This window comes from Odontesthes bonariensis, chromosome 5 (genome assembly GCF_027942865.1).
Source record: "Odontesthes bonariensis isolate fOdoBon6 chromosome 5, fOdoBon6.hap1, whole genome shotgun sequence".
Classification (NCBI taxonomy): Eukaryota; Metazoa; Chordata; class Actinopteri; order Atheriniformes; family Atherinopsidae; genus Odontesthes; species Odontesthes bonariensis.
The window spans coordinates 29,607,790-29,630,975 of record NC_134510.1 but is presented as its reverse complement, the minus strand read 5'-3'; positions in this window follow the sequence as shown (position 1 = coordinate 29,630,975).

The window sequence follows — 23,186 nt, the reverse complement described above, 5'->3', positions numbered from 1 at the left end:
GAGCATCTTATGGTTTTTCCAGCTGGTAGATTAACCCCTATTAGGAATATTCAAATTATATTTGCCATACTTTGCTGGACTTGATCCAAATTGGGGGAATAGCAGAGATGGCACTGAAACAGGTAAGTGAAAGCACTGGAAAACACAGGAAGCTGATTATTGAAATGACAGCCTCGTAGCAGCCATTCACATCAATGCACACATCTATGTGTGTCCACCACACAAAACTTAGTGGTGATTTTATTGTGATTTTCATTCACAATAACTGAAACTTTGGATTATGTGTGGAGTGCCTATGCCCATTTGAGTGTAGTTGAGTTAATAGATGCAGGAGTGATTTGATGTCCATCCACATCATCTGTATGTATGTATGTGTATCAATGAAACTGTTATGTGGTGCATTAAAAATGGTGAGCCTAAAGGAGACAGTATGAGTGAAATTAGTTGATGAGATCTCAGTTTTGCTTCGGCTTTATTAACTGATTTCAACTTCAGCCCTGTCTCTCTGCAGTTTTCTCTCAGCCCCTCTCTCCGCATGCTGCATAGATTACACAGCTCCAGTCATGCCTCTTCTCTCTGACCAATATTGTTTATATTTCACTCAACCGCAGTTTGCCTCCCACAGATGTTCTGGAACTGTCCAGAGTGTTAATCACAAGTAACGTCCTCCGTGGTGTAAAGGAGCCTGAGATCACTTCAACACCAAACTCCTCGAAACGGCTGGTATGTTTTTCTCATTCAGATGCTAATGAGTTCATTAAAGTTGAAACACACAGAGGTCTCTAAATTTAGCAGAAAAAAGATAGGTAAGTAATGGTCACTCATTCAGTTTCTGCAATATCTTAAAGGGGGCATAATAATATAAGATTAATATCTGTTAAAGACATTTATAGAACTGTATCAGTCTGTCTCAAATCTAATCGCATTGTTTTGTTTAAAATGGATTGCTCCTGAAAGGCAACTTACCACATTTATCTATATAGAGATGAGTGTTGATGGGGGAAATATTTCCAAGTATTTGCGAATAAAATTTCCAGTCTAGTATTTTTCTATTAGTTTCATGTTTGGTGGTCTCAGTTCGCTCAGCTCTCTGTGCAAGCATGAGCTCTCAAGCTAGACATGGTATGCTCTAATGGTATAGCATGCTTTAAACCAACACAAGAGAAGTTTTTAACCTTAACTTTGTGTCCTTCTGACTTGTTTTGAAGTACACAGACCTTTGATATGGACATTCTTGGGTCTGAAACTGTCTTGGAGCCAAATGAATAATCTTAATTTCAATGTTGATCACTGGGTTTCGGGCTTAAAGAGTTGGTCAGTTGATAGACATGGGCACCTGTTAGATTTGTATAGAAAAACACAAGAAAAAACAACCAGAGACTGAATTAAAAAAAGGTTTTCCTCAAAGCATGTCTGGATGATGTCAGTACAAAGTCACAGGATTGCCTTGCGTGACTTTACAAAATTGCAGTCAGTTATGTAACCTCCACCCCTCTGTTAGTTTAAACGACAACCGGAAGCCACAGGTCTGATGTTCACCACGGCCCTGAGAAACATGCCTGGGAAATGTTCTCATTAGTACTGCACCGAGATTCAGGGAACATTAAGGTCAGACGCCATAGCTGCATTTCGTGTGGAAAGGCACCCACAAATAAAAATGGATGTACAGACACACACTTTTAAAATACACTTTTATAAGTCAATATTTTTTATTAGGGTCTATTCCAACAGCTAGTATAATCTCTACAAGTCATTCGACTTAATTTTAGATGATATCATTCATTGAACCGTGTTAACCATCCCAATAAAATCAGAACAGCAGATACAGCAGTTTTTTTTACCATTTTTATGTATCAATTAGACATTTACAGTCCATGTTGTTTTTATGACACGTTTTTATTGCAATTAAAAATTAGCTGTGCCGTTTGTCATATTGGCTACATTATGTATTGTCCTCAAGACAAATCTAGAAGTATGTAACTATCTGAAGTTCGAGGTGCGTGTCCTTCCTATTCCCTGTTATCATCAAACTGTAAAAACCACTGACATTCAATAAATCTTTAAAATGATAACATCCAGATGGTACAAACATGCCGGCATTTATCAAAAGGCTTGAGCTCTCTGCTTTTTGTAAATATCTGTGTTGTGATTAAATTAGTCCTGACTACAGAGGACCTGCAGTGACTCTAAAAATGACCTGTAAATGTTTGAGAACAACAAAAGAAGATGCTAGACTTGTTTTGTAGATCATGACTTGTTTTGGTAGAATTCTGTATACCATCTTCGCTTGCTCAACCTTATGATTGTTCCAAAGTTGATACTTTTTGGGAAAAAAATTTGGGAATCCCACATTTTGTTTCAATCCCGTACAAAATAAGAAACTAAAGAGCATCTTAGAAAATGACTTCTGCCTGTAGCTATTAGTTCTTTTAAGCTTTGGCAGGAGATCATGTTTGTGTTTCCCATAGGAGTGGGCATTTTAAGTTGTCTTTGATGAAAAATGATGTCATGATAAAGTACTTGAGGTCTGTAATTTTTTCTTCAGTACGAACAATCCAAATAATAAGGCCAATGTTGACTTCTAATACTGACAACAGGGACTTAAGACTGCTAATTTATTTTAAACTAAATTGTTTTCTTGATATTCAGATTTTTTTGACTCGGAAAACAATAAGAAAGTCTTTCTGATGCATTCTCAAGGGCCCGATTCTGTAAGAGCAGAATAAAATAACTTACATCTTTTCTGTTGTTTATTGAAGTTGGCATGCGTGAGCAGTGAGAATGTGAATTTTGCCAAAGCTAAATATCTTTCATTATTAATTAAGAGTTAAACAAGCTCACTTGAAAAACATTTTTTGGCTTCATACACAAACAGTTTTTTTTTCATATACATATATTTTTTAGCCACGCCACTGCACTGGAGTGAGAGCAATGCAAGTCTGTTGTTGGGTAGTCGACCACTTTATTCCGGTTTGAAATATTGTTACAATCACTGATCATTATTTTTTCTTTTGTATATCTTGGCTGTTCCTCATCTACAGACAAAAAATCAACTAATAACTTTTGTGAACATCAGATTTTTCATCTAATTCTACCAGCAGGTCCAAGTTTTCTCTTATCCAGTGAGATATTTAGAAACCTACCAGATGGATTGGCACCAACTTTAGAGTACACATGGTATTCGTGGTTCACAGATGATAATAGTATAACTCTGGTGACCACTAACTTTGTTTTTCTGCCACATTCTTTTTTGTTTTTCTGTTCAATTTGTATGCAACTTGTAGAATCAGTCTCTCTTTTGAGATGCTCTACCTTTTTATTCAGAGGCACTTTTGAAGGATGTCCATCTTTCCTTGCTTACACTGGTTTTCGGTCAAACTGTGATTCCAAATTGGCTGTGAGTCTGAATGGAAGCCACTTTCATTCCCAACGCTTGCTTCCCGCCATTTTACCAGGACTTCTTGGAATCAAGACTGCAAGTGTCAGTTGTTTAGTGTTAGTTTTGATCATGCAGGGAAAAATGTCAAGTAAGAGAACATTTTGCCTTTTAAAGCCTATAATTAGGGCCGGCTCGGGTAACTGAAGGAGTTCCAATGTGGCGCTATATATTCCAATGCAAATACATATGTGTGCGTGTGTGTGCGTGTGCATTTGAGCATTTGAGCATATGTATCACTGGCCCATCCTATCAAACTCATTGAGGCAGGTGGTCACATTCCTGGTTCTGCTGGAGGTTTCTTCCTGTTAAGTGATACATTATACAAATGCAGTTATTATAAATCGGATTAAATGGAATTATAATGAAATAGAATGAGCTGGATTACATTTGGATTGAATTGGTCGGTGCCTAGTTGGCCTTGTGTTCTTTATACTTTCTCTTTTGAGTGCTTTGAGATAACTTTTGTTGTAAATGGGCATTACATAGAGAAACTGAATTGAAATAGGGAAAACTAAATATGACTTTGTGTGAAGCTGTCAGATTAAACTGATAATGAGCACGAGACATGGTCTCCCAAGCAGAACTACGTGAAATACCAATAGTTTTGGTTGACTAAGTGTCGCAATTTGGTCCACAGCTGCCTCCTTACGCAGACTTTGTTGCTCTTTGATGACGCAGAGTTTTTTCCCGGCATCAGACATTGCTGTGGGTGGTGCACTGTGCCATGGCACCAGTAGACACCATCAATGGCTGACATGCTCCCAGTTTTGCCAAAAACTGCAGTATTAGACAAAATGAAAAGAAGAATAGGTTGGCATAAAACTGGCAACCTGTCAAGTGTTTTACCTTGCTTTTCACCTGGTGTCAGCTGAGGACGGCTGTACCCAACCCTTGACCCTCTAATGAATGAGTGGTTGTAGCTAATGGTAAGGTATAATCCTAAAGTTATCACTGTATGACCCTTGACCACCAATTGTACACTTATTTTGTTCATACGGCCCAATCGTTATTAGCCTTTATTCGGTTTTAGTTTTGCTCAAGAGCTACACTAGCATTTGCATTAAAAGAAAACTATTTTAATCTGAGCCTCTAGGTCCCCTGAAACCGGGTTTGGACAGAGAGAAACTGCACAATATTTCCACATCTCTAAGCTCAGCTGTTAATCATAAGAAACACTTCCCCCGTTCACGCTTTGTTGATAATGTAGTGATAGGGAATGAATAATCATCATGTGGAAATGGCCCCACTTATGAATCAAACAGTTCTATGTGTTGGTGAGGGAACTGTGACTCACCCTTATGCACTTCCATAACATGGGGTGTGAACCTAAATCTCTCTTTTATTGTAGGGTAATTTTATCCTTCCTGTTCTTTTGTTTCTGTGCCCAATGATCTTCGCTGATAACGTGCTGTCTATGTTTAAACATGCTTGAGAAATTTCACGTTACATACCAGAAGTTTTGTGTTTCAGTTTTTTGAGTGTGTCGAACACTTAGTGTTATTTAAGTTGCATTCGAGAGTTCTGCATTGTAGGGCCAAAAAATATTTCTTAAAATCACATATCTGTTAAACCAGCAGAGCACATTTTATAAACCATGAAATTACATTTAACAACCCCATGCTGTTCTTTTTTGTATGAACATAATACAGTGAGTGCACAATCACTTTTAGAATAGGAAACAGTCCCACGTGTTGTCTCTGTGGGGAAACAATTCATTTTAGGACCTCTAAATTGCAATAAAATGTGTTTAAAAGTGCTTTCGTATCGGTTTTCAATCCAAGTTCAATTAAGTTTCTTCTTCAAATTTAAATCACATTTTTGAACAGGTCTGAAGCCAACACTGTGCAGTTTACCTGTCTTCCTCAGATATTTGACAACTTGTTAGGATTGGAGAGGCCATTGAGAACACTCTCCAAAATAAACACATTTTTGTAAGTTAAGTCCTTCTCTTGGTTGGGCCAGAAACAGATGTTCAATCTGGCTGATGAATCGAAAACATCTGAAATAACTCCTTTAGTTTTAGTTCAATAAATATACCTTTCAACACATTTACAGGAGAGACATTCAGACACAGGCTTCACTTTTATGGTAGTCTGTACCTGTAACATTAAGAGTCACAATTGGTCAGTTTATCTGAGTTTTCAAAAATGTTTCAGTTAGATATTGCATATATTTTTTTCTTTTTTAACTTTTAGCTTGCAATATGGAAACTATTGTATCAGCCGTTCGGCTTTTAATGCCCCACTCCTGCATTTACTAAAACCCTAAAAACTTCATCCCTGAAGATTTATTATATTGTTATGTTTTTACCATTAAAAAAAAAAATCATATTATTGCATGACACGTGACTCTGCAACATCTTCATCATTCGATGTATTGGAACCTGTGAAAATTTTCAATGTGGCTATGCCCACATCCAATTTTTTTAATTTTACAAGGTTAAACCAGCAAGTCAATGTGGGCCTCTTGAATGATGGGTCCTGGCAGGCGGAGGGATAGGCCCTGGCAGCTTGAGTACAGGAATTGTAAATGAAAGCAATGACAGATAAATTACACATATAAAAATAAACTCATCGGCTGACCAACATGCCTGTTCGTACACACAGTATATTCAATATAAAAGCTGGACCAGCATTAGGCATCATAAGTACTTGCAGTTAGTGGGAAAACCCAGCTGATTTTTGGTCATTTTTGCATAGCTGATGTCCCTCCTCAAAATGATGACTGCAGACTTATGTCCTCTCTGGAATTTTGATGGGACACTGCAATGTCTCCACATGAACTGAATAATAATCTGCTATAGTTTAACATCTTTGGGAAAGGCATGAAGACTTACAGAATGTGATTTCATGCAATGACAGCCATAAACAGTACATGTCAGGTCTGCCATCTTTGCAACAAGAGCAAAACACACCTAGTAGCTTCTCCACCTTGCTTGTGCAAACTTCCACTTGTAGCTTTCTAGCTTCTCATTTTATTGGTTCCTCTCAGTGAATGCAAAGTTGCTCTACAATACCACCCCGCAAGTACTCAGAAACCTTGAATCTTTCCTCCCATTTTTATATGTGGATGTTAACATGAAGATATCCAGTGGTCCTTTGCAGAATCAAAGCAGAAGTCTTCAGCCACAGCATTGGTGGATGATTTTGATCCGTCTTAAAACGCATTAAAAACACCCAATGGATTAGTCATTAAGATTAAAACTTGCTCTTTGGAGTAGGGAGATTTGAAAAAACATCTCTAAAGATCTCTGATCACACCACAACGTAAAACATGGTTGTAATAGCTGATCCAGCCAACTGCTAAACAAGAACAGAATTCTGGGTGGTGGTGGTGATGTCTCCTCTGGCAAGACAAAGCCTTTATTTGACGTGGTTTTTCCTCCTCAGTGATTTCAACTTGTGCCTTCACTTCTTCATGTCAGCATGTGACAGTACATGATGTGCCCACGGTGCCAGTGTAAAGGCAAAAAAGGCAAAAAAAGTTGACAATGTCTCTGTATATTTAGAAAAATAGTTACTACATATTTAAAAGTGAATTAGATTGTGCATATGACAATGAATAAAGTGGATGAGTGAAATACTTCTGTTGTTATGTTTACTTAAAACTTGCTAAATTAATACATGTTTTGAGAGAAAAGAAGAATGAACCTGGGATCATTTCTTTGAATAAGAGGGGATGCATGGAAGTCAGAATGTCACAGCCATTTAATTTCTGAAGTAAAAGCAATTCAAAACCCCATATGAACTCCTTCTGCTAAAAAATATAACTGCTCATATTTCCAGTGTAGACATGTGAACTCCCAACGGCCCTTTAACAAACACACCACATTTGTCATGACAACTCCTAACTGGCCCTGAAAAAATTGCCTTGATTTGATTTGTTTTTAAGTTTGGAATGAAGGGGAAAGAAAAGACGAGACAAAAAAAATCTGAAAAGATTCAGATTCCCCCAAAGGACTTTAGAGTCTGTTAAGCCATCTACAAATTGCTCACAGTCCAATAATTGAGCACAAGTGCTGCAGTAGGAAACAGACTCAATGAAGGATCAAATAACTGATGCTTAGGAAAAGAAATTGAGGATGTCAGTGAACCTTTGTTGAAAAAACAAAAGATCAGTATGTGTAACAAAAGATATGGCACACAATCAAAATACTTATGAATCAAATCTTGAGTGTTTTAAATTAAAATTTGGGGAAAAGTATGCAGATATGATGCCATCACTCTGGTTGCAATTTCAGTTCCACAACTTCTGAAGAACACTAAAGAGCACAGAAAGGCTGAAATCATTGTTCACCATTTGTGCTTGTATGTGCTTATATAGACAAATAAACTATTATTAGCTCTTATTTTCTGTGTACTTGTACAGATATAATGTCAGTTAATTAACAAAAAATTTTGACTACCAGCTTGTTGCGTATCATATTTTCTCTGGAAATCCCCATTGAGTGTAATTTTTTGGAATTCAGGGTTATTCATAACAGCATCTATTACGAACGGATCAACCTAGATTAAGAGGTTGAAGAAACAACAGACAAGTTCATTCAAGAAACCTGAATTCAGATCCCATGACTCCATGTTGAAAAGTCCATTATTGCTAGACTCGCTGCACAGGTTTAGGCATCAAAATCTCTTGGTTGAGTGTGAAAATCTTTTTCTGATATGAGCTGACAATCAATAAACTTAAGTGACTGACCAATATTTTCACATATATGTTGACTTTTTCTTCCTCAAAGTAGATTTCAGGTAACTGCTTATATTGAATTACAACCACTAGTAATGTAGCCAATATCACTACTTTTAGGTGACAGTGTACAATCTTGTTATTTGCTTCAATGGATTTGAGTCTTAATTACTTTAATTACTTAATTAGTAATTTAGTTTTGTAGCTTCTCAGAAGATCCCTTTTTGGGCAGCTTTAGTATTGTATAAACTAAGAAGTTCTGTATGAGGGAGTGTGTGAGTGGCTGAAAGTGGCTCACAGTGTAAAAATGCTTTATAAAGCAGTCTATTTAAAGTCTATTTTTCATCACTTCAGATGTGCTTTGCCAGTGAGCAAGGCATAAGATGGATGAAACACAATCACAAACCATTGGCTATTGTATGATAATTTACTTTCTATTACCATAAAGAAAAGAAAAAAAAGATTAATCTGCATTTGTTTGCAGGCTTTGTACAAATATCCATTATCTGAATATCTACTGGCTCCATCAAAAGTCTCAAAACATTAGATGCTACTCTCAGAGGCTTTGTAAGCACAGGATTATGTTCCAATACTGAGCTACATGAAAGCCAGTATGACAGTCTCAATAAGTGCTCTTAACATTTGTTCACAGAATGAACCATGCGACATACAGTACATTATTTGCGGTCTTTACAAAACACAATGTTTTTAATAAAACAACTACTTGAGGATTTATGAAAAGGCAGCTAAAAACACATTTACTTGATTTGGTCAAGAACTGTTTCAAGAGGCCTTTCTGTTTGTGGGGATATGACTGAACCGATACAATCAATGCAGAAACTAAGTTAAAAAGAAACACAAAGACACTGGGACTAGTCAGTGGTGTCCCAGACTCGCACACCAGAGAACAAAAGGAAAACAGGACACTGATCCTGGTTTCCCCGAATTCATCCCAGCTGTTTCAAATGGAACCACTATTTTTTTAGAGCCAACATTGATTATCCTGTAAATTGGGTTTGATAGACGGCAAAAGCATTCTTACATTTCAAATATGCAGCTCTTTGGATAGTGTGATCAGTGTTGGTCAGTAAATTCCGCTTTTTTTAGTGTCTTGTTTGTTGAATAGTTGGACACAAGGGGTATTTTGTTAGATATCCATTGAAAAAAAAGAACATTCAAAAGAATTACTTGGGCAAGGGTTTTTTTGTTGATAGTGCTCGTTTGTGTCAAACTTAGTGTTCAAATCTTAAAGGATGGAATTCTAACATAAACTTTCACAAGAACCCAAAGTCTCACGATGTGGAAACAAAGATGAAAAAAAATCTATTATTTTTAAAGCATTTGTTTGTAATCCAGAAACCCGCGACAAGCACATGACTTTGGTTCGAGTCAATAAACCATAAAGGAATAAAAGCACTGCAGAGAGAGACCAGGGACGCGTGCTCCGAAGATTTCAAATTCTTGTAGTGCACAGAGGTGTAGTTAACACATCCTATCTGCTGCTTCAATTTAAGTATTTTGCCATGTTTTTTGCACTTCCTAATTTTTTTACAGTCTCCAGCCCTTTCAAATGATCCTTTCCATATGTGGTTCAAGTGGGAGGTGAGTGATGAAGCAAGGGCAAAGTGACCCCACCCCATACACACACGCACAGGGTGATTCAGAGTGACCGTAACCTATTTTTAACCCTGACCACAAAACCAAAGTTTCAGCCCTCAAAAATCCATTAAAACATGTGTGTATCACTATTTGATCCCAACAAAACACATTGAACCCCATATCCCTAACCCTAACTCTCTAACTATCAAACCAAGTTTTTGATCATTTGGTCCAAAGAAAACACGATGGATCCCACAAGTATAGTGGGCTCCTCGCTTTTGAAAATGATGAATGTAGAAAAACAAGTACATAACTCACACACAGTAACAGTCATCCTTTTCCACATTCATATGAAGTCTGCTGCTCTCACCCGTTACTGCTTCTCTCCATCTCAGTGTTGTAAGATAAGGACTGAACACTAAAAGGAAATGCATAAAAACAAATGCATGTAAGTGAATAAGATTTGTGTCTATGAAATGCTGATGGACACATAGTTTGAACGTTTTTCAGTTTTTTTTTCATTTCACATAGATAAAGAGGGAAAATTATCCTTGCAGCAACTGACTGCCTGCCAGCCTAATCACTGTCACAATCGATACAAACATGCCATTTCTTGATCAATTACAGAAAACCCCCTGGCTTTACTGCATCATGGTTAATAGTGTTTTGTTTCAGTAGGCTCTAGATCAAATGGATAGTGATTAACTCCAAAATGTTTTAGGGAGCTCATAGCTGCAGGGGAATGTTCTCAATCACGAAATATGTGTTTGTGCTGCTATTGTCAATCCCAATCTCTGTTACTACTTATGAGGCCTATTGTAATGTTTTTGAAAAGTGAATACCATTTGATAATAGTGGAGTGTTATTCGGTTTACGACATTATTCCTTCACAATAAGGCACTTGCTGAAATAGGCTTGCATAAAATAAATGTAGTGAGTTTTGGTTTGTTTAAGGATTACTTCTAAATAGACGAACGTAAATGAAACACTCAAAAATAACCAAGAAAAAGAAATTGAAAGATTTCCCACACAATTATATGGTTTATTTATTCATCTTTTTTACTATTAAGCAATTATATTAATCAAATACTAATTATTTTAATTGTGTGAACCTAATCTACTGTTGATTCAACTTAATGTATTAACTTTGGATTTCAATTCAGGTGGTTGGTTGAACTGACTTTATTTTACTTGTTTAATTGTTACTTGTGGTTTACTCATATTAATCTTGTTTCAATTAGAGACAAGTAACGTAAAGTACCTTTTGAGAAATACCATTTAATTGCTATGGTGAATTCTTTAGCTGACGTTGAGTGATTTCAAACAAATTGACTAGACTTATATAAAGGACATGGTTTGATTCAGTGAAAGGAAAATTGATTGGATCTAAACAATAATACGTTTTACTAACTAAAGTTTGTGGGTTTTCACAATGTAATGAAGAAAAAATAATTGTGCATCTTTTGATTAGATGGAAATGTGTTAAAATAATTAATAATAATAAAATAATGATGATAATAATTGTGTAGTTTTCAAACTCTAACCTTGTATTTTAAGACTCTAACCCGAACCATGTACAGAAGTTCTGCTCAAACAATGGGTTGGAAAGCTATCATCTTTTGGAGTGAAATATATTGTGTTTACAAAAAAACATTCCCTCATGGACGCCATTTTTACAGTTCAGACGCTGTTGCTCTCATGACTACCAGAGGTTGCATATTCTTAAAACATTATTAAAGGTCTTATGGGCCTGTGTGGACTTAGACCACATGGGGATGTGTTTTGGCAGAGGACAGTCTCAGAACACAATGCTGTAGAGCTCTATGTGAGCTCTATGGCACTTTCAAATATTTATGGTCCATTAGAGCAACCTTTTTCATTCAATATTAATCCTTTAGAATCAACTTGGCATGATTTACTCTCATAATCTTTTATGTTTTCCTCTGTCTCTGTTTCAGCAAGACTCCTGTTAATGCACAAAGTTTTCTGTGCATTTAAAACAACTTTGTTTTTGGATGATTCTTGGGAATCAGGCACATCCCAGCTGCTACTGAAGAGGAGCCAAAACGAGGATAAAATTTTAGGCTTAAATGACTGAAAGATTTTTCCCCACCTTCCTCCAATGTGTAGAGCTTTTTCAAATATACATATACAGCTTTAAAGCTGTTGCTGCTGGCCCCTGGTTCAGTTAATTTCAGTAATGTATAACAATTGATGGAACATACATCTTTGTTATATTTTGACAGTTTCAGATTCTGTGCCATTTAAAGTTTTGAAAAAATTAAAACTAAATTTATCCAACAAGAGATTATACGCATACCAGGTTTTCCTTTTCGTCACACTTTTCAGCAGCTTTGCAGTCAGGAATGTGTTGAGCACAAAGGCACGAAAGTTTTTTCTTTCTTCTTGCACGTATCTTATCATATTAGAATAAAATGATCTGGGGAAAAAAGGTGAAAAATGTTAACTTCAAACAATAAGTCTCTTTGATCTGTCATTGATGTTATTCTGACTGCACTTGATTAAAGTCTCAGCCTGTTTTAAGGCTGGGAACTAAATTACATAATGGTAAAGGGGAACTAAATAACATAAAGTTAAAGACAAGAGTTTTTTTCGTCAGCTAACGCTTTTAAGTATTCTTGATTTGTATGAGAGGTTTAAACAGATCAATGCACGGTCATTAAAATCCTCTTATCTCACTTGAATCATAGTTCTAAAACCCCAAGATATGTACTCAGGGTAATATATATGTACCCACTCAGGGCTTTTTACAGTGTTATATCACAATCAACTGTGCAACACAGTAACAGCTGTCTTTGAGCGACTTCTGCATGTTTAGTGAGATTTAAAAAATTACAAAGCAGAGAGAAAAGTTTCTTGAGTTTCATGATTTTTAAGGAAATTGGCAGACTCCAGTGCTTGTTGCAGCACATCTGGAAGTAAGATTCAACTTTGCAAAGATATCATTTACACAAAAGCCCATATTTGGCAAAAAAATTATATGGAATGTATGATGTTTACTGTTCAAGGCCATTCAGCTATATCTGTCCGTCTTTAAGATCAATATCTATTTTCTATTATTCCCAAGCACACACTGCATATGCAGTAGATACGGCTTTATTAAATAGATAGTGTCCAGAAATGTCCTCCTCACAAATTGTGTTCATTTTTTGTTTGCTTTCTAAACATAGTATGTGACCACAAAGGAGAAATGCAGTCACAAATGTGTCAAGATTGCATCCAAGATTGGGAGACTGGAAAGAGTGGTCCGGGGAATCTCACATCCATCTACAGCAAACTTAATGGTGCACAAATGATGGAATGTTTTTGAAAGTAGGTGAGGCATGAAAGAGACCATAAATAGGCTACCTGGAACAGCATTTGGGAAAGGTTCAATGCAATACTACTCCAGTGCAAAACAACACAGGAGGAGTGTCTTCATCTGTCCCCATTGTCCAGACAGACGTAGAAAGGGTAAAGGCAGATGGATCTTGGTAAAATAGAAACTTGCAGAAAATTAATGGGACTGTGCACAGTGATGCAGAGTCAGAGTGATGCCATGTATGTTTCTTTCTTTTCTGCCCAGATTTAAAAAAGAAAAAGAACAGAAAAAAGAAATTCAGTCAGTTAATAAAAAAGAATAAGGGGGGTTTTAGTAAGCTTGTTTAATTTACAGGTCCTCAGGCCCACCGTGTGTTGTGGTTGGCTGAGGCTGCCTTTGTGCCAAAACTGCAGCCAATGGCAAATTGTTATATTCTCTTCAGGTCAGGTCAAATTAAAACCATTGGAAAGGAAGGGCAAGTTAATAAAAGAATTAACATCCAAAGTGTTTTTGAGAAATGTGGCATTCTCAGGCATTTTTAGGCCAGCGTCATGGAAACACTTTTTTTTTGACATCCTTTCAATAAACCAAATAACAGATGCTGAGTCAGGTAGTTAATGAACATGAATCTTTAAGGAGCAAAACCTAATTCGCCCAGTTCAGTGGACCCAGGAGGTAGAGTCAAACACAAAGACGAGTGTGGAGACAGAAAAAGGGGGGCAGTTTGGCGTGGGGGACTACATGGGAACTAATAATCCTTCCACAATAGTCTATGAGTTCCGATCTGCACCACAGAATCTTTCTATGATCTGGAACATTCCTACAGACTCAGGTTTAGTTCGTCCTGGAGACAGACGCAGGTTGGCTCTTTATCCTAAGTCCTATGTCGAAGCCAATTTTTCAGATCTCATATACCTCATGGCGGTGCGCCAGCAGACTATCATCTTTAAATTTCCAGAACCATTTTTGAAGAAGAGGACTTCAGCACAAAGCCGTAAATTAAAATTCAAGTACTGTCCCACAATATGTTCAAAAATATCTTACCCTTGGCATCCTTCTCAAAGAAGACAATCTTGCTAAACTCTCTGGAGGCCAAAGAGTCAATTCTGGTCTCAGGTCAGAAGACTTTTGGCTCTATCAATCAATGTTTTTTGCAAAATTGTCATCAAGACCCTGAGTTCAAGCCAAGCATGCCAAGAATTTGTTTATGATGTTTTAAATTGCATGTCAGTCTTGATTTATTCTATGAAAAACAACAGCCTTGTGGCTTCTGAAAATGTAACCACGTATTAGAGAGCCCAGCAGGTCTACAGGCATAACGCTGCTACATGTATTTGAAGAGGAAAGTAATTTGATATAATTGCAAACAAAATGCAACTGCAGTAAGGATTATTTAGACTGTGAAATGCTAATAAATAAATACTAATTTAATAATGACAATGAATAAAAATTAAGAATATATTGAGAAAATAGGGTTTGAGTATACAAACTAGTATTTCAGGTTGTGCACATTCCTTGATATATTAAAATCACTTTCACTTACAATGAACAAATAAACAATATCTATTACCTTTAATCAACAAAGATGTATTGGTTTTGGGTATTTGATGTGGTTGTGTCAGCATGTTAGTGCTCATATAAGACAGTAGGTACTTTCTGAAAAGGACTACTTCAGATCTTTGTGCTACATCAATCTCCAAATCTGAAAGTATTTATCATTTGACTGTTTCTATGATTTTAAAATATTTTATGCAGTCCAGAATTGATCTTCTGTTTGTAATGCAACCTGTCATAAAATGGTATGTGTTTAATAGATACACGTCCTTTCAGGAGGAGCTCAAAAGCTACTTTTAGGCAAAATGAAAACCTCTCTCAAGTAAATCATTATGTCATCAGCTGGAGGAAAAGGAGAAATTTCAGCAAAAGGAAGTGTGCCTTAGGAAAATGGTCCTGGTTGGGTACATGATCTTGTTTTTCTTTTATGAAAAAGTGGTTAGTAGGAAAATTACCACTTTTTAAGTAACTTTAAGGGATATGTAAAAAAAAAAGAAATAAAAAAGAAAGACGCCATAAAGCCTTCCTGATTTTTTTCTTGTCTTCTTTGGTTGCTACAGATTAGATACTGCAGCGGTAGACTGGAAACTTACCCTGATGTTCATTCTAGGAAGATTTCTCCTTTAAAGGTAATATTTGTACCGCAGTGACACAATGCCGAGGACACATGGTTGGCAATTCACATCTAGCAACAGGGGACACAGATTATTAAAGACCTGAAGTGGTGGAAACTAACATCCTCTTGTCTTTTTCCACTGGTAACTCAAGAGGATATTAAGCATTTACTTCCGCTGGTGTTCTGTAAAACAAACATAGTTTGCTATGTGCCATAGAGACACACATGGATGCAATGGAAACAGAAACAAACAAAACCATTAGGTCTGAGCAATCTTACTTTTATAGACTTTGGGTACACTGACTTTTTCCTGGATGCAAGTGTGTAACATTTACAGATTAATGAACGTTCTTCCATTCTTTTATTGTCTTTGCCTAGAAACTACTGAGCACAATTGTCCTGTATGCACAGCCACATACCAAGCATCAAGCCACAATAAGATGCTGTCCATATGGTGCATGGCAGTTTTTTAACCTTTGTAAGGCACCCAACATGGATTTTTCATAGACATGTAGAAACCACATATAACACTACCATATGTACAAAAAAATTGTCTGTATGCATGCAATATCAATTTGCGTGGAGACATATTTTCAGACCATTGAGAACCATCTTTTTTTCTATCCATCACGAATGTCTCTTGTACCAAGTACACATTGGGTATTTTTGTCATTGAGCAGAAAGAGGGCCGTTGTGTCCTCCAAACTACATTATTGGCCCATAGATAGGAATCGAATAACCAACTGATCCAACCTTTTACTTAACTCTTACAAATCTTTATAGTATGCTGTATTTTCCATATTCCTTCTTTTTCATGCCATTTCATTTGTTTACGCATTAACAGTAATTTAAAGTTAATTTACAGTTTCAATGTTGAGTGCAAAGAAATTGGAAATCCATTTATTTTTTAGATATGAGCAGAAATTGTACACTTGTATTATTGCTATCCTCTATGACTATAGACAGAAAAAGTTGTCACCTAACACATGACAAAAATAAAAATGCACATACAATACATATGGTACATACAATATGTGTGAATATATTGGTTGTTTATGTGGTTGTCACTACTTATTCACCTACAATGCACATCAGAATGTAGAGACTAAATAAACATTTGTTTAACAGTGGCAATCCACTCAATTTAGCACTATTCTTCTGAGGTTATGCCAAAGTAAGCCCATGGAACAGTGAAGGCAAGATTTCAATGCTAAGCGCTCCAATTTGTCTTTGAACTGAAGCCTCTTCTCTTCAATCACTCATCTTCAAATGTTTGAATGTCTCCCTGAAAGCAAAGAAAAAACACACATGAAGTAAAGGAAGTTTAAAGAGAAGAGAAGTTTAAAATTTCTTAAAGAGCTAGTGTTCTCACGAAGATCAGGACATAAATGAGAGGAACAGTGCTTCTACTCCTTTTCCCAGAGCGTATCATTCCTCTACAGACCGTCTACTGCCAAGAGAGGTTCCAGGTGGTCTTCAGGCTGCCTTTGATCCCCACTAACCAGGGTCCCTTGGACAGATCAGTCAGTGTAATCACTTGTTTTTCAGAGTGCTCAGGGGAAACAGTAGTGCTCCATTTCCCTTTCATAGCATGACCTCAACAGTGGCAGCCACGGCCTTGAGGTGACACAGACCTCTGTTCAAATAGGCTTCTCTGTTGTCCCTATCTAATTGAAAGGGCAGCAGATAAACGAAAGAGACAGGATGCCTTGGTGTGCCACAGAAAAGAAAGAGAAAGGGGTGGCGTTGCCTACCTCTAGTGAACACTATTTCGATTCAACTGCTGAAAATTTTTGGCATGAAGGACTATGGCACAGAGCCCACCCAAAACTACCCATGCAAGATTTATTTTTAGCTGATCTTTCAAGTTTACATCATTGCCAACAAGCTGTCCTGTTACTAACTATATGATAGAAAACCATGCTTGCATGAGAAACCAGCGCTGGTAAGGTCAAGCTGGTGCTGCCTAACAGATGCAAAGGTATGGGGCAAAGAAAAGTCTAAGCTCTGTGGCAGCTCATCTTTGAACTTTGAGTGAGAGGAGTGTGCTTGACTTGGACAGACTAGAGACAGAAGTGCTGCCAGCTTCTTTGAGCAAGTGCTCAAGCAGCAACTGAAAGAGTTTGGTCCATCAAGATTAAAGGAGGGCAAGCATACTTGTGTTTCACCTAAGATTAGTATTAAGTTTCTGAGAAACTCTTGACACACATGTTTTTCTTATCAGAAAGTAATTATTTTATTGTTCCGTAAACTACCATGGGATAGCTTGCATTTTTGCCTTTCTTTGTGCATTTACATGACATGTAAAAATGCAAGACAGTTTTGGGCACCGGGAGATAGACAAGCCTCATCTTTTCCTTTCTTTGTATTTAACATATGGGAGAACTTATCATTGATGACGTGTTGCCATGGAAACAATAAGGCACAAGTCTGTCTGTCTAGGGCAGTCATGTGCAATAATTTACCATTATAGCAGCTCTTAACATCCTACCACTTAAAGTCCCTTCCAATGGTGGTTATTTAGACCTTTAGCACTATTTCCTTGGAACAGTTACCATATGTTTTGCAAGAGATATCAATCTTATCAGGCAAAAACACTAACCATGAGTGTTTGTTTTTCAAGTTGTTTCAAGTTACCATTGGACTTCTTGTAAAACTCCATTTTCCATGAATCACATTAAGTTACTAGCTTCACCTGGAGGCCTGGCAGAAAGATTGCCATGGCAATTTAATTTTTGTTTTTTTTACCAACATCAGAGAAGGTTTGAAATTGAGTGCCAGGGATGAAATACCTATGCTTAATCTAAGTAACATGCAATATTAAATATTTTGGTTTTACTGTTATAATGACACTCAAACTGAAGGTCAAATTGATCTGTGAGGGAAGTTCACTGAGTGAGCCTGTTTTGATCCATTTTCACCTTGTTGTGGCTTATCTCAACCAAAAATGGTGGTTTACATGCCACAGATTAGTACTCATAAACACCATTCATTAGAGGGCTCTGCAAGCACCTCCCAAAGGTTGTTGCCAACAGTTTTTGATTAATGTGGTGTGAAACTTGTGGCCATGACAAGCTGTGAACTAAATAACTGGAAGATTTAGGTTGGGTGAAAATAAACAGAGGGGATATTTTGCGCATTAGTGAATTGTGTTCTGTTGAAAAACAACATATTCCATCACTTCACTTCTGGCTAGGTTTTTCCAGCATTGTGTTCACATTTGTTTTATGTTTCATAGTTCTCACTACTCATCAGTATCCACCTTTTTTTTTCTTTTTTTTTTACCATTAAGATCTTTTAAAACTGGCAATAGCATGTCGGTATAAATGAAGTGTGGATGTTATGTGATGACAAAAGCTCCAAGAAAGAATGCTTTCCTCTTAAGAGTCAAAAATTTGTCTAAATGTCATATGTATCTAACTTGAAACATAGCAAAAAAAAAGCTAATAGTTGGAAAATTTACTTGGGAAATCTACTGCTCTACAACAGTGGGCTCTATTGATGTTTTTTAGAAAATTGTGGCTGTTAAAATCTATTTCAAAAGCTAACCAAGTTGGTGTGGTGAATAAAGACGTATTACTTTACATTCACTAAGCATATACTTTTATTCCAAATGACTTGCAAGTAAGGAACTCATTGGGGACAATGTAGGGTTCAATATGTTACAACCTTCTTTATATGAACTGGGGAAGTCAGGGATTGAACAAGCAACCTTCCAACAGAAGGAAAAACCCTCTACCTTCTGAACTATAGCCACCTACATTTGTATAACTATAATTCATTGAGGTAACAATTCAGTTTGATTTTTTTTCGCCATAACCTAACCAAACAGACACTGAAAATGAACCAATTACTTTGAAAACACTGCAGAATCGCTCAATTCTGGTATCAAACCAGGGTCTCTTTGCTTGAAGCCTTAAAAGGTCCCAACACACCACCATAGTATTGACAAGCTCTGCCTTTGTGAATTCCGTTTTTGGTGCCTGTTGAATTTCTCTGCGTCGGAGGCTGTGTGTGAGGCGAGGCAGCTTTAACACACATGCTGTAGTTCTGGTGTTGTTATACACATTTTCCTCAGACCACAAATACAGAAATGCTGCTGTAATTAAATTTCATTAAACTGTTACATTTTATGAAATGGAGGGAAAAATTAAAATTGAACAAACATACCAGCCAAAAAGAAATCTGCATCAGATATCAGCCACCAGCAGTCTTGATTTCTACAGACATCTGTCATAGAAAACCTTACATTGGTTCTCTAAAATGAGAAAGTAACTTCAAGCAGCATATTATTGTTATTGTGTTAGCAATATGAGCTAACCAGATACAATATTGGCATGTTACGTTTTGCATTCTTGTACCCCAGTCTCGTTATATTTGAGCAAAGCAGTATGCTGTATAAATTTGGCATAATAAGGGCATCGATCAAAGTTGCTGTGGTCTGCATTGTTGCAGAGTGTTGTTACATCTCTGTAAAGGTGAATGTCAGGCAACAAGGAAGCTATAGCTCATACCAAAATGAAGGCTCCATACCAAGCTGACAATGAAGTATAAATTAGGCTTAAAAAGAATGTAAGGAACTGAAACGGGTTTCAACATTATGACAGCCATTTAGCTGTAGTGAGGCCAGTCTAAATAAAGAATGACACGGCAGTGCCAGCCTTCGGCACGTAAGTAGCCCTCCATTAGAGCCATGAAACGCTTTTTGCAGAAATGTCGGCTTTCTACTGCAAACATTCTCAACAGTGAGGCTATAAAGGGGAGAACCCTTAAGGCCCTCGTCAATTTTTCTCTTTTTGTTTAGTCAAGCCCACCAGAGTCTGTGCTCTGTCATTTAGCTGATGTTCCAGTTTTGACTCAAAGCAGAGGCTCTGCAAGTTAGCCAGGCTGAAATATTATCCACAAATGCGCACATTCACATGGGCAGCCATAAGGAGCTTCAAGGCACTTTCATTGAGTTGTGAAGCAGCATCTGTCACACTTAGCCTACCCCTTTTTATTGATTCCTCTTGTTGTGCTGTAGTGCTAAAAAAAACCTTTATGCACTGAAATCATCTGCAAAGGAAATGAGGGATGTTTTGGTGCAAAGTTTTTAAAAGTAAAGTCATTCCTGCCACAGCATATTAGATCCTCGCTGAACAATCATGAGGAAATGTGTACTTTTTGAGGTGCTGTTGTTTTTTACAGTTCACTATAAATTTGTCACTATTGTAATCCTGTTACATTTTCACAGATTATTTCTTAAACTAATCTTTTTTTTTTTTTATTTTATTTTTTTATGGGAAGTAGGAGTTTATTGTTTCATCTGATTCTTATGGAACCATTTGGCCGGAATGCTTTTATATCAATTGGATCAAACCAAGATATTCAGAGGATTGATTTTGTTCGCAGTGACAATCAAGTAAATAAATCTAGTATTTGTATGACTCCAGTAACTAGCAGGTGTTATTCCAGATTTATGGTCTGTTTCAAAGTTGAAGCATCTCCTCTTTTGATGCCTTTTACGTCATTACTTAATTTAAAAGAATGAAAGAATGTGTTTTTTTCAGTGGACATCTCATCATTTGCTGAATTTTGGAAGGAACATTTTCAACTGAAAACAAACAATCTGCAAGACACATGCTAGAGCATCAATCTGTGCAAAGTTCTGTCATAACCTTATCAAACACAGGTGTTCTGCTGCTAACTGCTGCTGCCCAACTATAACTCCAGAGTTGGTTATAAACTGTGGAGAGTGGTGAGCTGATTGAACATCTGCTTAAAATATGGATCCGATCGCTTTATGTATAAACAGACAGAAACAAGCAAGCTCTACCTGCCATGCTCCAGAGCCCTAAGACCAAAAAAAGCTCATGTGAAATGTTCACATCATGTGTCAAGAAACGTTGCAGCACTATTATTCTTGTTATATGGAGCTATTAAGCCTCAAATAAACCTTAAACCTTTGCCATGGTTAAATTCAAGGCTACTTTTATATTATTGTGTGTCTGTACAAAAAAAGTATAGAGTGACAAACATTTAGATGGATTAAGAATAAATTTGGTTGGTTCTGGAAAAATGAGCAGCTCATAAATTGTTGCTAAAATTTAATGGAAAATCAAGCTAATTAGTTAGATTTTCTTTTTTTCTTTTCTCTCCCATTTTTTGCCTAATATCCAATATGTCATGGGTTTTATTGTTTTAGAACTGCTTGTCAGCCTTAGATCTGCTGTTTTCCCTGCTGATTGTGGTTAGTCTGTCAAATGGGAGATGGATGGTCAGTCCTTGTCCAGTCGAATTCCTGCATGCATATTCTGAGTAATGCAAATTCAATTAGTTGTTTTTGTGGTGATCGTGCTCTGCTCAATTAAACTAGACACTTTAATGCAAATCACATGAGGAAGGTTATATGAAGTTCAGCCAACAAGTTTTCTTTGCAATTATAAAATGTACAAAGGCCAAAAAAAAGTATAAGATGACACAAAAATATTCAACATAGGCCAAGTTCCTAAGTAGATGCTTAGGAACTTCCTAAGTGTAAACTGTGTTTAGTGATGTTTCTTACTGAAGAGGTCAACTAGTGATGGCTTTTTATGAGGGGAAACTAAAGTTTGCCTGAGGCAACAAAATCATCGATATTATTTCAGACTTGTCCATCACTGATAATCAAACTAATTTCTTCAACTTCAAATTAATTTCTGTAACAGCTGAATTTAAAGACAATGCATATATACATTGATGATTAATGAGTGTATTAGGTGTAAAATCACGTGAAAAGGCAACTGCTACTGTACATGCAAAAAAAAGTCTGTACTTTCTAAGTTGGTCCTGTTCAAGACACCTTAAATCATGTAGTGACTTTGGTGCTATGAATGACTTGTCAAACTACAAAATTATCTGTAGGTAAAAGCAGGAAATAGTTAAATTTTAAGGTAAACAGCAAGAAAAGTAAGAATACCAGAGAGACTACAATCAGTACCTGTTCATATACACTTATCACAGTTGGGTGTAAGTGAGGTGAGCTTGAAATAAAAAGATTATGACATAATTGGTCTTCCTCCTTACGTTAAAAATAAGTTTAGTAGAAATTAAATTTCTACTTTAAATGTAAATGTAAAATGGAAGAAAAGATTGAACGAAGCGGTGTCTTATTGTTTTTCTCTGCTTGGATTTTAGCTTTAAGATAAAAAAAAATAAAAAATTTATTGCTGTGGATTGCTGATGAAGTAATTTCCATTTTCATCTGTATGAAAATGAACAGAGAACATTCCTCAGTCTCCCTGCTGTATAAACTGAATACTGGATGGCGCCTCTCCAGACCGGAGTCTCTATGAACTTGCCTACCTTGGCTTTGAGCCACACTTGTATTACATACCATACATACTCTGAAGGTAGTATCATCATAATGAGGCAAATTTAATTCTCATACATTCTGGTATCAGAAAGGCCTGCTGAACGCTTGTATAGGTTCTGTGTGGAAGGGAAATGATTGGCCTGTTAGAAGATTATAATATCCTACTGGGATTTTTTTTTCTTTTGAAAATTGCTTGGCTACCAACTTAATTAAGTGGAATAAGGCCAACAAAAAAAAATATATATTTCCAAAACATTTCCAAAGTAATTAAAAAAAAAAATTTAAAGATAAAAAAGGGAAAAGAAAAAAAAGGGCAACTTGTTTTTATTTTATTTGGCCATTCAAATTACATTACTTGAAGAAGGCAATTAGGTATGTAGGGAGACTTGCACTCAGCAATTGAGCCTACCCAATTGAGCCTAACAGAGAATGAAGATGTATTACTGAACACCTAATTGAACAAACAAAATACAAAATAATTTTAATAAAGTAGATTTGAGCAAGATTGGACTCACAACTTGCTGGCTTTTAAAATCACTGTCACCTTTAAATTTTTATACTGCCTTTCAGGCCGATTAAATGCAAATAGCAGACAGCAGCAGCAAAGGTATGTAAGGAAAGAATCGGCAGGAAATGTTGG